This window comes from Geotrypetes seraphini, chromosome 18 (assembly GCF_902459505.1).
Source record: "Geotrypetes seraphini chromosome 18, aGeoSer1.1, whole genome shotgun sequence".
In the NCBI taxonomy this organism is placed as follows: Eukaryota; Metazoa; Chordata; class Amphibia; order Gymnophiona; family Dermophiidae; genus Geotrypetes; species Geotrypetes seraphini.
The window spans coordinates 46,899,566-46,916,819 of record NC_047101.1 but is presented as its reverse complement, the minus strand read 5'-3'; the positions used below and the strand labels follow the sequence as shown (position 1 = coordinate 46,916,819).

At 47.8% G+C, this 17,254-nt stretch overlaps 1 protein-coding gene across 1 annotated transcript in view; it reads right to left on the bottom strand.

The window, feature by feature from the left end:
* The window catches only part of CANX (calnexin), a 280,620-nt gene that overhangs the window by 52,074 nt on the left and 211,292 nt on the right, over window positions 1-17,254 (bottom strand).

The window sequence follows — 17,254 nt, the reverse complement described above, 5'->3', positions numbered from 1 at the left end:
ACCTGTATGGTAACCCTTTTTTTCCTTGATATCTTCATGATATTGTAAATGTATTAAATTTAAATTTAAAAAAAACAAAAAACTTTAATTGCAAGGAAACATTCTCTTATGTCTGTCTCTCTTCCTTTCCTGCTATTCCTTTCTTACAGTCCCTTTTCCCTGTCACTCAGAAAAACATGCTCACACAATATTACACACCACATAAGATTGAGAACTTTTTAGTGATGGAAGAGCTGAGTGTTCCTTTCTGACGTCATTGAACCTCCCAAAACAACCTTCCCAAAGGTAAATTCCACCACTTTCCCATCATAGCAACTCCTACTGCTGCAGTCTCCCTACTTCATTCACAAGTTCTGAGCTTACTTCTAGAAACAAGAGGTGAAAAAAAAGTTTTGTACATACCGTATATACTCAAATATAAACCAGGATTTTGGGGACAAATTGGCCCAAAAATAGGGGTTCCGGTATATATTTGGGTCAACGCCCTCCTCCCAGACTTATTGCAGGCTGCCGCCAGGCTCTGCACCCTGCCCCCGCTCCCTGTCCTGCCCATCATACCTCCTCTGCCAATCCCTGATGGTCCAGAGGAGCAGCAGGCAGGAGCAAACTTTCTGTGCTCCTGTCCCGTGCTAACCTGGTCGGACGGTGGCTGCCGTGAGTTCTGGTTTCTTCAGCTGCTGAGCAGCACTGAACAGGAGTGTGTTTTGGCTGAGAATTCGTGGGAGCCAGTCAGGAAAACACTCAGCACCAAGCAGCAGCAGCACTAAAGCGTGCTCCTGCTCGGTGCTGCTCAACGGCTAAAGAAACCAGAACTCGTGGCAGCCACCGACCGGTTAGCAGTGGGGCGGGAACACAGAAAGCTCACTCCTGCCCACTGAACCTCTGGACAACCAGGGATCAGCAGAGGAGGTACGATGGACAGGGCAGGGAGGGGGACACAGGGTGAAGAGCCTGGTAAGGAGGGGGGCTGGGTGCAGAGCCTGAGAGGGGATGGAGGGGGCTAGGTGCAGACCTGGTAGGGAAGGGGCTCGGTGCAGAGACTGGCAGGGGATGGAGGGAAGGGGGATGGGTGCAGAGCCTGGCAGGGCACTTGAATATTAAGTCGCCCAACATATTCAAGTCAACCATTTTTCCTCCTTTTTGGGGGAAAATAGAGTTTCGGATAGACATATTCAAGTATATACGGTAGGTCTCTAAATCTTTCAACTTGGTATCACATAGCAGTGCTGCTACACCATCAAGAGCAGTCAAAACAATTCAGTTATTCTAGAATACACATCTTTCCTTAGCACTGCTTCTCTTTTGCTACAGCGAGAACTAGTATTATACGATTTGGCCAGAAAGTATGATTTGATTCAGTTCTTTAAGGCATCATTAATAAATAGAAAATAAATTCATTTTTCTCCCTTAGTCTGGTCTTTAATTTTTGTTGGTCCCAGTTTCTGGCTTCCACTTTCTTTAATTCTTTATTTGATTATTCATTACATTAGCAGAAATCCATGCAGAACATATACCTTGAACAGTGAAAACCTAGCCAGAACTGTAGCGCAACGGGATTTGGGAGTAATCATCTGGGAAGATATGAAAGCTGCGAATTAGGTGGAGAAAGCTACAGCAAAAGCTAAGACAGATGCTGGGCTGCATCAGAAGGAGCTTTATCAGTCAAAAGCCTGAAGTTATACTGCCGTTGTACAGATCGATGGTGAGACCTCACCTGGAGTACTGTGTTCAGTTTTGGAGGCCACATTATCAAAATGATGTGAAGTGAATGGAGTCGATTTAGCGAATGGCCACTAGGTTGGTCTCAGGACTAAAAAATATCCCATATGAAGAACGTTTGAGCAGGCTGTGCTTATAATCTCTCGAAGAGTGCAGAGAAAGCACAGTTACTTACCGTAACAAATGTTATCCAGAGACAGCAGGCAGTTATTCTCACGTATGGGTGACATCATCCGACAGAGCCCCAATGCGGATGCCTCACAAGCAGACTTGCTTGAAGAAACTAGAAGTTTCGAGTCGCCCGCACCGCGCATGTGCGAGTGCCTTCCCGCCCAGTGCACAGGGCGCGTCTCCTCAGTTCAGATAGCTAGCAGAGAAGCCAGCCAGGGGAGGTGGGTGGGTTGTGAGAATAGCTGCCTGCTGTCCCTGAATAACACCTGTTACGGTAACTAACTGTGCTTTATCCCAGGACAAGCAGGCAGGTATTCTCTCACGTATGGGTGACCTCCAAGCTAACCAAAATGGGATGGTGGGAGTGTTGGCAACTTAGGAGAATAAATTTTGTAATACGGTTTGGCCAAACTGTTCATCCCGTCTGGAGAAAGTATCCAGATAATAATGAGAAGCGAAGGTATGAACCAAGGACCAAGTAGCAGCCTTGCAAATTTCCTCAATAAGTGTCGATCTGAGGAAAGCTACAGAAGCTGCCATTGCTCTGACTTTATGGGCTGTGACTTTACTGTGAAGTGGTAATCCAGCCTGGGCATAGCAGAAAGAGGTACAAGCCGCCATCCAGTTGGAGATGGTGCGTTTAGAAATTGGATGTCCCAACTTATTTGGATCGAAAGAGACAAAAAGTTGAGGAGCAGTTCTGTGTGATTTGGTGCGTTCCAAGTAGAAGACCAAAGCACGTTTACAGTCCAGAGTATGAAGAGCTGATTCTCCAGGGTGAGAATGAGGTTTTTGAAAAAACACTGGAAGTACAATGGATTGGTTGAGTTGAAATTCTGAGACTACTTTAGGTAGGAATTTCGGATGAGTACGAAGAACCACCTTGTCATGATGGAACAGTGAAGGGTGGATCAGTAACTAAAGCTTGTAGCTCACTGACTCGTCGAGCTGAAGTGAGGGCAATGAGAAACACTACTTTCCAAGTGAGATACTTCAGATGAGCCTTATCAATTGGCTCAAATGGAGGCTTCATGAGTTGAGAAAGGACAACATTGAGGTCCCAAACCATAGGAGGTGGTTTGACATTGAAAAGTCTTTTCATGAATCTGGAAACCACCTGATGAGCAGAGAGGAGTTTCCCTTCAATAGGCTTATGAAAATCTGCAATTGCACTAAGATGGACTCGTATGGATGTAGACTTGAGGCCAGAGTTGGATAGGTGCAAAAGATAATCTAAAACAGAAGATAAGGAGGAATGTTGAGGCTCCTTATGATGAGAAAAACACCAGGTAGAAAATCTAGTCCATTTTTGGTGATAGCATTATCGAGTGGTAAGCTTTCTAGAAGCTTCTAAAACATCTCTTACAGATCGAGAAAACTGAAGAGGCGTTATGTTGAGAGGTACCAGGCTGTCAGGTGCAGAGACTGCAGGTTGGGATGAAGCAGAGATCCTTGACTCTGTGTAAGCAAAGAAGGAAAAACTGGTAGAAGGTATGGCTCCCTGCTGCTGAGTTGAATTAGAAGGGAGTACCATGGTTGTCTTGGCCACCGAGGAGCGATTAGAATCATGGTGGCATGATCGTTCTTCAATTTGACTAGAGTCTTGAGAATGAGAGGGAATGGAGGAAATGCGTAGAGGAACAGATTCGTCCATTCCAGAAGAAAAGCATCTGCCTCGAGGCAGTGAGGAGAGTATATCCTGGAGCAAAACTGAGGCAGTTTGTAGTTGTGGGGAGCTGCAAAGAGGTCTATCTGAGGTGTTCCCCACTGTGAGAAAATGTGATGAAGAGACGAGGAATGGAGAGTCCATTCGTAAGGTTACAGGAGACAACTCAAGTTGTCCGCCAAGCAATTCTGAGCCCCTTGAATGTAGACAGCTTTGAGGAAGGTGTTGATGGATCGCCCAGTCCCAAACCTCCAGAGCTTCTTGACAAAGGGAGGCAGATCCTGTCCCTCCCCGTTTGTTGACATAATACATGGCGACTTGGTTGTCCGTGCGGACGAGGACTACTGTGTTGTGATGGAAATGTTGAAAAGCGTGGAGAGCTTTGAGGATAGCTCTGAGTTCCAACTGATTGATATGACACTGACGATCCGTACTGGTCCAGAGGCCTTGAGTGCGGAGACCATCGAGATAAGCGCCCCAAGCGTAGATCGACAAGTCTGTCGTGATGACCTTCTGATGAGGGGGCATTTGAAAAAGCAAGCCTCTGGAAAGATTGGAAGAGAGCATCCACCAATGGAGAGACTTCTTCAAAGAGGAATGTGTCGAGAAAGAGATGCCAGGCTCCATTGAGGAATTCTGAGGTGAATTCTGGCAAAAGGAGTCACGTGTACTGTGGAGGCCATGTGACCCAGAAGCACCATCATGTGTCTCGCTGAGATGGAAGAGCGGGAAGACACAGTGTGACAGAGTTGAAGAAGAGCTTCCAGGCGTTGGTGCGGAAGGAATGCTCTGAGTTGGACAGTGTCCAGAACAGCCCCAATGAACTGTAGATTTTGAGAGGGCTGAAGTTGAGATTTGGGAAAGTTGATTTCGAATCCCAAACTTGGTAGGAACCAGGTAGTCCGTTGGGTCGCTACAATAACCCCTTGAGATGTGGAATCTTTGATAAGCCAGTTGTTGAGGTAGGGAAATACCTGAAGACCATGATTCCGTAGAGCTGCTGCTACTACTACCAGGCACTTGGTGAACACTCTGGGAGACGAGGCCAGGCCGAAGGATAGAACTCTGTATTGGTAGTGCAGATTCCCCACCCGAAATCTGAGGTATTGATGGGAGGCCGGATGGATGGGAATATGAGTGTAGGCCTCCTTGAGATCCAGAGAACATAACCAATCGTTCTGCTCAAAAAGGGGATAAAGGGATGCCAGGGACAAAATTCGAAATTTTTCCTTGATTTGTTGAGCCCCGAGATCCAGAATGGGTCGCAGATCGCCCGTCTTCTTCGGAACAAGGAAGTAACGGGAGTAAAACCTCCTGGTTCTGCTGTTCCAAGGGAACTGGTTCGATGGAGACGATGCAGAGCTTGAGCTTCCTGAAGAAGAAGGGTGGTCTGGGATGGATTGGAAGGATACTCTCTTGGAGGAAACTCCGGTGGATCTTTGAGTGAAATGAAGAGAGTATCCTTCTCTGATGATGGTAAGTACCCAGAGGTCTGATGTAATTAAGGTCCATCTGTTGTAAAAATGATGGAGACGACCTCCTATAGGGGGAAAGGGATAGAGACAGAACATAGAAACATAGAAATAGATGGCAGATAAGGGCCACGGCCCATCAAGTCTGCCCACTCTAATGACCCTCCCTATCTATCTTTGCGGATAGATTCCACATGTCTATCCCATCTGGCCTTAAAATCTGGCATGCTGCTGGCCTCAATAACCTGAAGTGGAAGACTATTTCAGCGATCAACCACCCTTTCAGTGAAGAAGAACTTCCTAGTGTCACCGTGCAGTTTCCTGCCCCTGATTTTCCACAGATGCCCCCTTGTTGCCGCGGGACCCTTGAAAAAGAAGATATCTTCCTCCACCTCGATGCGGCCCGTGAGATACTTGAATGTCTCGATCATATCTCCCCTCTCTCTATGTTCCTCGAGTAGAGCTGCAACTTCCCTAACCGCTCCTCGTATGGGAGCTCTTTGAGTCCCGAGACCATCCTGGTAGCCATTCTCTGGACCGATTCCAGTCTCAGCACATCCTTGCAGTAATGCGGCCTCCAGAATTGCACACAGTACTCCAGGTGCGGTCTCACCATGGATCATGGACCATGGGGAGTGTGTGGTGCAGTGGTTGGATCTACAGCCTCAGCACCCTGGGGTTGTGGGTTCAAACCCCGCGCTGCTCCTTGTGACCCTGGGCAAGTCACTTAATCCTCCATAGCCCCAGGTACGTTAGATAGATTGTGAGCCCACCGGGACAGAGAGGGAAGATGCTTGAGTACCTGATTGTAAAAACCGCTTAGATAACCTTGATAGGCGGTATATAAAATCCTAATAATAATCCTAATAATCTATACAGTGCCATAATGACTTCCGGTTTACGGCTGACGAAACTCCTGCGTATGCAACCTATGATTTGCCTTGCTTTGGATGAAGCTTGCTCCACTTGGTTTGCAGATTTCATGTCTTCCCTGACAATCACCCCTAAGTCTCTTTCTGCTTCAGTTCTTGTCAGGATCTCGCCATTTAGGGTGTAAACCTTGCACGGATTGCGGCTTCCCAGGTGCATGACTTTGCATTTTTTGGCATTGAAACTGAGTTGCCAGGACCTAGACCAGCGCTCCAGTAGAAGTAGGTCATGTATCATATCGTCTGCCATTGAAATTTTGTCTGTTGTGCTTTTGCTCACCACATTGCTTAGTTTGGCATCATCGGCGAATAATGTTATTCTACCTCGGAGCCCTTCTGTCAAGTCTCTTACATAGATGTTGAACAAGATCGGGCCCAGTACGGAGCCCTGTGGCACTCCACTTATCACCTCTGACATTTCGGAGGGGGTGCCATTCACCACTACCCACTACGGTGGAGGTTATGCTCTGTTGTAAACAGTCAAAAAGGCTGAGAAGCCTTAGGTGCAGCAGAAGGTTGTGATTTCTGTTGCTTCTGAGGTGGCTGCTTCTTCAGAGGATAGCAAGTATAAGGAGCTGGCTTTGGAGCAAAACGCCTTTGATAGATAATAGCCAGACGTGCAGGCTTGGCAGGTGTTGGCTTAGGCTTAGGCCTGACAATTGAAGCAAATGATTTTTCTTGGTCAGATAATTTTTTAGTGGCTGCCTCGATGGACTCATCAAAAAGGTTGGTGCCTTGACAAGGAATATTAGCCAGGCGGTCTTGAAGATTAGGGCCCATGTCAATGGTACGAAGCCATGCAAGACAACGCATAGCCACAGAGCAAGCAGCTGCTCGGGCAGATAACTCAAAGGCATCGTAAGATGATTGCAGGAGATGGAGACGCAACTGAGAAAAAGAAGCAATGACTTCTTGAAACTCAAAATGCACATGATTATTCAAGTAAGTCAAAAATTTCGGCAGTAGAGAAAGAAGAAATTCAAAATAAGTAATGAAATAAAAATTATAATTAAGGACATCATAGAATTCTGGTAGATGCGACGTCCAAATTTGTCCATAGTCTTCCCCTCCCTGCCAGGGGGGACTGTAACATAGACCTTGGAAGGATGGGATCTCTTCAAGGAAGATTCAACTAGTAGGGATTGATGAGATAACTGTGAGTGTCAAATCCCTTGTAATGCAGTCTTATACCTCAAGTCCAATTTTCCAGGAACTGCTGATATGGAAAATGGAGTCTCCATGCATCGAGTAAAAGTCTGGTCCAAAAGCTTGTGAAGTGGAAGCTTGAGACTCTCTGCCGGAGGCCGAGGGAGACGCATGACTTCAAGATATTCCTTAGAATATTTGGAGCCAGTATCCAATTTAATATCCAAATCTACAGCCATCTGTTGTAGGAAAGATGACAAAGACAGCTGGTCCAGCGAGGCCTTGTCTCAAGAAGGACTTGAGGACGTCGAGGCAGCATGTGTCAAAGAAGAAGCTTCGGCATGGAAAAAAGTCTCATAGGAACCTGGTGACTTGGTCAAAGCAATTAAGGCCGGGATATCCTCGAGGTCTGGCATCGGAGACCTGGAACGAGGAGTCGGTGGTCTGGTTGAGGTCGGAGTAGAACGAGGCTTCAAGGAAGATGTAATATCCTGCGAGGAACGATGCCGTGAAGAATGCCTCGATGAAGGTCTCGAACGATGGTGAGAACTGTGTCTAGAACCAGACCTCGAGGATTGAGGAGATTTTGCCTCGGAGATGGAAGCAGCCGATGCCAATGTATGAATAGGGCTAGAGGCTGTAAATCGAAGCTCCAGAGGCTTGGAGGAGGAACCTCGATGCACTCGCAAAGACTCTGCTCCTTGCTGAGAGTGTGAGGAATCCTGTTGATGCACTCGCAAAGAAACTACTCCTTGCCTTTCGTGCTTAGGAGGCAGACCAGACACTCGCAGAGACTCTGCTCCCTGAAAAGAATGAGGCTCCAACCGGGGCATAGGAGGCGGCTCGACCTCACAGGGGGTTGCTGGAAGCCCAGGCAGGATAATAGGAAGCAGTTTAGGACCCATAATGGTAAGGTACTGAAGAAACTGCTTCTCTAAAATGGTCTGAAAAGAAGCCGGCAAGGTGGGATCCGCATCTGAAACCGGTCCACTTGCCTTGGCTGGAGGTTCCTTCAAGGTAGTGCGAGTGTGCTTCGACTTAGGAGTCTTAGACACTTTAATCACCACCGGCGAACAGACTGCTGAGCTATCTGACCTGAGGAAACAGGGGAAGATACAGCAGATGATGTCGAAGTAAGAGCCGCTGCAAACGAGGAAGCCTTGATGAGGCTCAAGGTAGAAGCGAGGCGCAGGAGGCTCGATGGAAGTCGAAGCAGGAGACGCCTTCGAAGTCGAGAGATCAGTCGAAGACTCCATCTCGAAGAGCTTGTCTACTTGAATGCAACGACGCTTAAAAGCACGAGGCTGAAGTGTTTGGCAAGGCAGGCACGACGTGGGATGATGTTTAGGCTCCAGACACTTGAGGTAGCGTCTATGAGGGTCCATGAGAGAGATTGCACGCCAACACTAGCTACACTTCTTAAAGCCTGTAGCAGGCCGGGACATAGGCCTAAAAGCAGCCGCTGCAAGGTCGAAGCTCGTGGGCTGCGGCTGAGCAGCCCATCCCGGAGAACGGATGGAAGACGAAATTTTTTTTTTTTAAACTAGATAAATACAAATAAAATAAATAAAACAGCGATTTGTGAAAAACACCACCAACCGCGGTCGAGAGAATGCAAAAGTGAATTAAGACGAACTTCTCGGCTCCGCGGAAAACTAAGAACTGAGGAGACGCGCGCTGGGCGGGAAGGCACTCGCGCATGCGCGGTGCGGGCGACTCGAAACTTCTAGTTTCTTCAACCAAGTCTGCTTGTGAGGCGTCCGCATCAGGGCTCTGTCGGATGACGTCACCCATACGTGAGAATAACTGCCTGCTTGTCCTGGGATAATGGCTATTCTCTATATCATCCAACATCCTCCTAAGATGAAAATATCATTAACGGTAAAGCACAGTTACTTACCGTAACAGGTGTTATCCAGGGACAGCAGGCAGATATTCTTTACTGATGGGTGACGGCACCGACAGAGCCCCTGTACGGACAATTTTAGAGTGATTACACTCTAAGAACTTGGAAAGTTCTAGCAGGCCGCACCGTGCATGCGAGAGTGCCTTCCCGCCCGACAGAGGCGCGCGGTCCCCAGTTAATTTAAGCCAGCTAAGAAGCCAACCCGGGGAGGTGGGTGGGACATAAGAATATCTGCCTGCTGTCCCTGGATAAAGCACAGTTACTTACCGTAACAGGTGTTATCCAGGGACAGCAGGCAGATATTCTTGACTGATGGGTGACGGCACCGACGGAGCCCCGGTACGGACAATTTTAGAGTGATTGCACTCTAAGAACTTAGAAAGTTCTGGTAGGCCGCACCGCGCACGCGCGAGTGCCTTCCCGCCCGACAGAGGCGCGCGGTCCCCAGTTATGATAAGCCAGCTAAGAAGCCAACCCGGGGAGGAGGGAGGGACGCAAGAATATCTGCCTGCTGTCCCTGGATAACACCTGTTACGGTAAGTAACTGTGCTTTATCCCAGGACAAGCAGGCAGCTATTCTTGACTGATGGGTGACCTCCAAGCTAACAAAAAGAGGGATGGAGGGAAGGTTGGCTATTATGAAAACAAATTTTGCAAAACAGATTGGCCGAAGTGTCCATCCCGTCTGGAAAATGTGTCCAGACAATAATGAGATGTAAAAGTATGAACTGAGGACCAAGTGGCAGCTTTGCAGATTTCCTCAATGGGCGTGGACCGGAGGAAAGCTACAGATGCTGCCATAGCTCGGACTTTATGGGCTGTGACAGAACCTTTCAGTGTCAGTCCGGTCTGAGCATAACAGAATGAAATGCACGCTGCCAGCCAATTAGACAACGTACGTTTAGAAACAGGACGTCCCAATTTATTTGGATCAAAGGACAGAAAGAGTTGAGGGAATGATCTGTGGGGCTTAGTACGGTCTAAATAGTAAGCCAGAGCCCTCTTACAGTCCAAAGTATGTAGAGCCTGTTCTCCAGAATGAGAGTGAGGTTTCGGAAAGAAGACAGGCAGAACAATGGATTGGTTGAGATGGAATTCAGAGACAACCTTCGGGAGAAACTTTGGATGTGTACGCAGAACCACCTTGTCATGATGAAAGACCGTAAAAGGTGGATCCGCCACTAGTGCATGTAGCTCACTGACCCTCCTGGCAGAGGTAAGAGCAATAAGGAAAAGTACCTTCCAAGTGAGGAACTTGAAAGAAGCGGTAGCCAAGGGTTCAAATGGAGGCTTCATTAAAGCGGAAAGAACTACATTAAGATCCCAGATAACAGGAGGGGCTTTAAGAGGTGGTTTCACATTAAAAAGACCCCGCATGAACCTGGACACCAAGGGATGAGCTGAGAGGAGTTTTCCATGGACTGGCTCATGAAAAGCTGCTATAGCACTAAGATGGACTCTGATTGAAGTGGACTTGAGGCCAGAGTCTGACAAAGAAAGGAGATAATCCAACAAGGTCTCCACTGCAAGGGAAGTGGGATCATAATGATGAAGAAGACACCATGAAGAAAACCGTGTCCACTTCTGATGGTAACATTGAAGAGTGGCCGGTTTCCTGGAGGCATCCAGAATTGAACGAACAGGCTGAGACAAGAGTGTATCATGAGAAGTCAGCCCGAGAGATACCAAGCTGTCAGGTGCAGAGACTGTAGGTTGGGATGTAGAAGGGTTTCCTGATGCTGAGTAAGCAGAGAAGGATACAGAGGCAGAAGAAAAGGTTCCCTGGAACTGAGTTGAAGTAGAAGGGAGAACCAATGTTGCCTGGGCCACCTCGGAGCAATCAGAATCATGGTTGCTTGATCCCTCTTGAGCTTGAATAAGGTTCTCAACATGAGAGGCAGAGGAGGGAAAGCGTACAGGAACAGATTGGACCAATCGAGGAGAAAAGCATCCGCTGCCAGACGGTGAGGAGAGTAGAGTCTGGAGCAGAATAGGGGCAGCTGATGATTGTGAGGAGCTGCAAAGAGGTCTATCTGAGGAGTGCCCCATTGAGCGAAGATGGATTGTAGAGTTACAGGATCGATTGTCCATTCGTGAGGCTGGAGAATTCTGCTGAGCTTGTCCTAAGGAATTCTCCTCTCCCTGAATGTAAATAGCTTTCAGGAATAGATGGTGATTTATGGCCCAAGTCCAGATCTTCTGGGCTTCCTGGCATAAGAGGCGGGAGCCCGTCCCACCCTGTTTGTTGATGTAGTACATCGCAACTTGATTGTCTATGCACAACAGGACAACTTGAGGAAAGAGAAGATGCTGGAAGGCCTTGAGGGCATAAAGCATCGCTCTGAGTTCCAGGAAATTGATGTGACGCTTCTTTTCCTGGGCAGTCCAAAGACTTTGAGTTTGGAACTCGTTCAAATGAGCTCCCCATGCATAAGGGGATGCATCGGTGGTGATGACTAGTTGATGAGGAGGTTGATGGAACAGAAGACCTCTGGATAGATTTGAGGATACCAACCACCATTGTAGAGACTGACGAAGAGATGATGTCACAGATATGTGACGTGAGCAAGGATCCGTCGCTTGGGACCACTGGGTAGCTAGTGTCCATTGAGGAGTGCGCAGGTGAAGACGTGCGAGGGGTGTGACATGAACTGTGGAGGCCATGTGACCCAAGAGAATCATCATTTGCTTTGCTGTGATGGAACGCTGTGGAAGCACCTGCTGACATAGAGATTGAAGCGTTTGAAGACGGTTGGACGGCAGGAACGCTCTCATGAGGATTGTGTCCAAGACAGCTCCTATGAATTGAAGTCTCTGAGTGGGGATGAGATGAGATTTGGGTAGATTGATCTCGAACCCCAGAAGTTGAAGAAACCTGATGGTTTGGTTGGTGGCCAGGAGAACAGTCTGAGATGTATTGGCCTTGATTAACCAGTCGTCCAGGTAAGGAAAGACCTGAAGGTGGTGAGATCGTAGAAAGGCAGCCACCACAATCAGACATTTGGTGAATACTCTCGGAGAGGAGGCAAGACCGAAGGGTAGCACCTTGTATTGGTAATGACAACGATTGATCATGAAGCGTAGGTATTGTCTGGAGGCCAGATTGACCGGTATATGAGTGTATGCTTCTTTGAGATCGAGAGAACATAGCCAGTCGCCTTGATTTAGAAGAGGATAAAGAGTGGCTAGAGAAAGCATTTTGAACTTTTCTTTGACCAAACATTTGTTGAGATCGCGGAGATCTAGAATGGGTCTGAGATCTCCTGTTTTTTTGGGGACTAAAAAGTAACGGGAGTAGAATCCCTGTCCCTTTTGATCTAGAGGAACCTCCTCTATGGCGTTCAAAAGGAGAAGGGATTGAACCTCCTGGAGAAGAAGGAAAGACTGAGTGTGCGAAGCAGACTCTTTTGGTTGACTTGGAGGAGGTAGAGTCTGAAAGTTGAGAGAGTAGCCGTGGTGGATGATGTTCAGAACCCACTGATCTGACGTGATAAGTTCCCAACGGCTTATGAAATAAGAAAGGCGTCCTCCTATAGGCTGTGGAAGTTGGGTAGAAGGAAGAAGACTGGCTATGTTCTGGAGAACCAAGTCAAAAGGGTTGGGTAGACTTTTGTGCAGGTGTAGGTTTTACCTGCTGTTGTTGCTGAGGTTGTCTAGCAGCTGGTCGCTGTTGCCTCTGACGTCTAGGTTGTTGTGCAGTTTGAGGCAGAGGACGAGCCACAAATCTACGTTGGTAGGTTGATTGTGGACGAAAGGGCCTGGTTGGTGGAGGCTTCTTAGTTTTAAGAAGCGTGTCCCATCTGGTCTCATGAGCCGATAGTTTCTGAGTAGTGGAGTCCATGGAATCTCCAAACAGCTCATCCCCTAAGCAAGGTGCATTGGCTAGCCTATCCTGGTGATTAACGTCCAGTTCTGAAACACGAAGCCAGGCTAGCCTTCGCATGGCCACTGACATGGCTGTGGCTCTGGAGGTCAGCTCGAAAGTATCATAGATGGATCTTACCATGAATTTTCAGAGCTGTAAAAGAGATGAACAAGTGTGGTGGAAAGCAGACTTTTTCCGATCAGGAAGATATTTCTCAAAAGCAGTGAGATTTTGTATTAGCTGCTTAAGATAGAAAGAGAAATGGAATGCATAATTTCCTGATCGATTTGCTAACATAGCATTTTGGTATAGCCTTTTACCAAACTTGTCCATAGATTTGCCCTCTCTGCCAGGAGGGACTGAGGCATATACACTAGCCCCTTTGGACTTTTTTAAAGTGGACTCAACTAAAAGGGACTCATGAGGTAGTTGGGGCTTGTCAAACCCAGGGATAGGAATGACCTTATACAAGGAATCCAACTTTCTAGGAGCTCCAGGAATAGTTAAAGGAGATTCCAGATTCTTATAAAACGTCTCTCTCAAAATATCATGGAGAGGTAACTTAAGGTATTCCTTTGGAGGCTGGTCAAAGTCCAAGGCGTCAAGGAAAGCCTTGGATTTCTTTGACTCAGCCTCCAAAGGAATGGAGAGAGAGTCACACATTTCCTTCAAAAATGAAGAAAAGGAAGACACTTCTGGTCTAGAGGAGGCTCCTAAAACAGACGGGTCCTCATCACCAGAAGAGCATTCTCCCTCCGAAAGAATAGGATCCTCCGAGTCACCCCATAAGTCAGGGTCTCGAACCTGAAAACTCCGGTCTCGAGACTCTGGAGTGGAAGGCTCTAAATGCCGGGACTTGCGAAGAGACTTCCCCGACTTGCCTGATTCGGTACCGGGAGATGTCACTGTACGCACCGGAGCCGAAGTCTGTACAGCTTGATGGTGAGCTCTCGGCTCCGGCGCCAGAATCGGCATGGAGACCGAGGAAACCGACTGTACCGGTACCGATAGAGTGGACGTCGATAAAATAGGACGGTCTACTATCGGTACCGGTGGCTCAGACCGGACTGGTACCGGTAAATTCGATGCCAGGGCTGAAGGCAGGAGGTGCTGTAACTGTTCTTTAAGTTGCGCCTTCAGAACAGCAGCTATACGCTCCTCAAGGGAAGGCACCGGTACCGTCTTTTTCTTTAATGGTACCTGCGGTGCCGCTCTACGCTCCGAGGATGAGGATCCCGATGTAGAGGGGCTCACCTCTATTGGAGCGGAGCGCTTCCGTGGGCGCCTCGAGGTCGGCAGGATTGGACTCGCTGCCATCGAGACCGGAGGACGCTCCAACGGGGAAGGCTTCTTAGCCGGCTTACCTGGAGTCGACACCGCCGCGGTATCGCGTGGTGTCGATGATGTGGGTGCCGACTGCGCCGGTGCCGATGTCGGTGCCGGTGTAGAATCAGACATTTCGGCACCAAACAATAATTTCTGTTGAATCTCTCGATTTTTAAGAGTTCTCTTTTTTAAAGTTGCACAGCGGGTGCAGGTTGACGCTCGATGGTCGGGACCAAGACACTGGAGACACCAATTATGAGGATCAGTTAGTGAAATTGGTCGTGCACACCGCTGGCACTTTTTGAAGCCGGGTTGTGGGGGCATGAATGTAAAAACGGCTTCAGCCAAATCGAAGGCCGAGGCCTTGATGGTGGCTAAAGGCCCCGCCGGGGCAAAACCGAAAAGAAGGCAAAAAACAAAAATGTTTTTTTTTTTGTTTTTTTTTAAAGAAAAAAGGAAGGGAAATAAGATTTCCTCAAAAAGTTTTCGCGAGCGGGAAGTTTACAAAAAATTCTCTCACAACGGCCGTTGAGAGAGAAGCGTCTTCTTAGCTCCGCGGAAACTAAGAAACTGGGGACCGCGCGCCTCTGTCGGGCGGGAAGGCACTCGCGCGTGCGGCCTACCAGAACTTTCTAAGTTCTTAGAGTGCAATCACTCTAAAATTGTCCGTACCGGGGCTCCGTCGGTGCCGTCACCCATCAGTCAAGAATAGCTGCCTGCTTGTCCTGGGATAACACCTGTTACGGTAAGTAGCTGTGCTTTATCCCAGGACAAGCAGGCAGCATATTCTTTACTGATGGGTGACCTCCAAGCTAACAAAAAGAGGGATGGAGGGAAGGTTGGCCATTAAGAAAATAAATTTTGTAAAACAGATTGGCCGAATCATCCATCCCGTCTGGAGAATGCATCCAGACAATAATGAGATGTGAAAGTATGAACTGAGGACCAAGTAGCAGCCTTGCAGATTTCCTCAATAGGCGTGGATCTGAGGAAAGCCACAGACGCTGCCATAGCTCTAACCTTATGGGCCGTGACAGAACCTTTCAGGGGCAGTCCTGTCTGAGCATAACAGAACGAGATACAAGCTACAAGCCAATTGGAGATTGTACGTTTAGAAACGGGGTGACACAACTTATTGGGGTCAAAAGATAGAAAAATTTGGGGAGATGATCTGTGAGCCTTAGTGCGCTCTAAATAATAAGCCAAAGCACGCTTACAGTCCAAAGTATGCAAAGCCTATTCCCCAGGATGAGAATGAGGTTTGGGGAAGAATACAGGTAAGACAACAGATTGGTTGAGGTGAAAGGCAGAGACAACGTTAGGGAGAAACTTTGGATGTGTACCTAGAACTACCTTGTCATGGTGAAAAAACAGTGAAAGGTGGATCAGCCACTAGTGCATGCAACTCACTAACCCTCCTGGCAGAGGTGAGGGCAATGAGGAAGACCACTTTCCAAGTGAGAAACTTGAGATGAGCCATGGCCAATGGTTCGAACAGAGGCTTCATGAGAGAGGAGAGAACCACATTAAGATCCCAAGTAATAGAAGGGGGCTTAAGAGGTGGTTTCACATTGAAAAGACCCCTCATGAACCTGGTAACCAGAGGATGGGCCATTAAGGGTTATCCTTGAACGGGCTCATGAAAAGCAGTAATGGCACTGAGGTGAACTCTGATTGAGGTAGACTTGAGGCCTGAGTCTGATAAAGAGAGCAAATAATCCAACAGCTGTTCCACCGGGAGCGAAGTGGGATTATGATAATGAAGAAGACACCAGGAAGAAAAGCGAGTCCACTTCTGTTGGTAACATTGAAGAGTGGACGGTTTCCTGGAGGCATCCAAAATGCAACGAACAGGCTGAGAGAGATGCAGAAGTAGTCGTTAGTCCGAGAGAAACCAAGCTGTCAGGTGCAGAGATGGCAAGTTGGGATGAAGCAGAGATTGCTGATGCTGAGTAAGCAGAGTAGGAAATACTGGCAGCAGTATGGGTTCCTTTGAACTGAGCTGAAGTAGAAGGGAGAACCAATGCTGCCGTGGCCACCGTGGGGCGATGAGTATCATGGTGGCCTTCTCCCTCCGAAGCTTGAACAATGTCCGCAACATGAGAGGAAGGGGAGGAAAGGCATAAAGAAACCGGTCCGCCCAATTGAGGTCCGTCGGTATTGATAATGACGGTGATGGATCCGAAATCTGAGATACCGTCTGGAGTTTTGATGTATGGGTATGTGAGTGTATGCCTCTTTGAGGTTGAGGGAGCATAGCCAGTCGTCCTGAGTGAGAAGAGGATAAAGTGTGGCTAGAGAGAGCATTCTGAACTTTTCCCTGACCAAACACTTGTTGAGGTCCCTGAGATCCAAAAAAGGTCTGAGGTCTTCCGTCTTTTTGGGAACTAGAAAATAACGGGAGTAAAAGCCCTGCCCCCTCTGATCTAGAGGAACTTCCTCTATGGCGTTCAGAAGAAGAAGGGATTGGACCTCCTGAAGAAGGAGGGAGGACTGAGAGGGGTTGGAAGCAGACTCTTTTGGAGGGTTGTCTGGAGGAAGAGTCTGAAAGTTGAGAGAATACCCGTGATGAAGGAGAAATTAGGTTTTTACCTGCTAATTTACTTTCTTTTAGCTTCTCCAGACCAGTAGAGGTTAACTTTACGAATGGGTATATATCTAATCATGACCAGCAGGTGGAGACTGAAAACAAAACTGTGGGACAGTATATCCTATCCCCTCTTCTCTATTTCCCTCAGTCTGCCGAATAGCCAAGCAGAACCAAGAACTGGAAAACAGAAAGAACACAATACTCCGAACAGGAGTAACAATTAACATACCCAAAAAATGCTGTTGGAAAAATGCAGAGGAGAAATACCCGAAGGAAAATGTCCCCACAGCTCGCCAGCTAAGCCAGCCGAGCCACAGCCGCTGTTCTTCAAATCTCCCCGGCCCTAGAAAAATACTAGAACCTGCAGCAAAACACAAAAAACTGCCCGCGCAACAGCCCGAACAACAACAACAGACAGGGTGGAGACCTCTACTGGTCTGGAGAAGCTAAAAGAAAGTAAATTA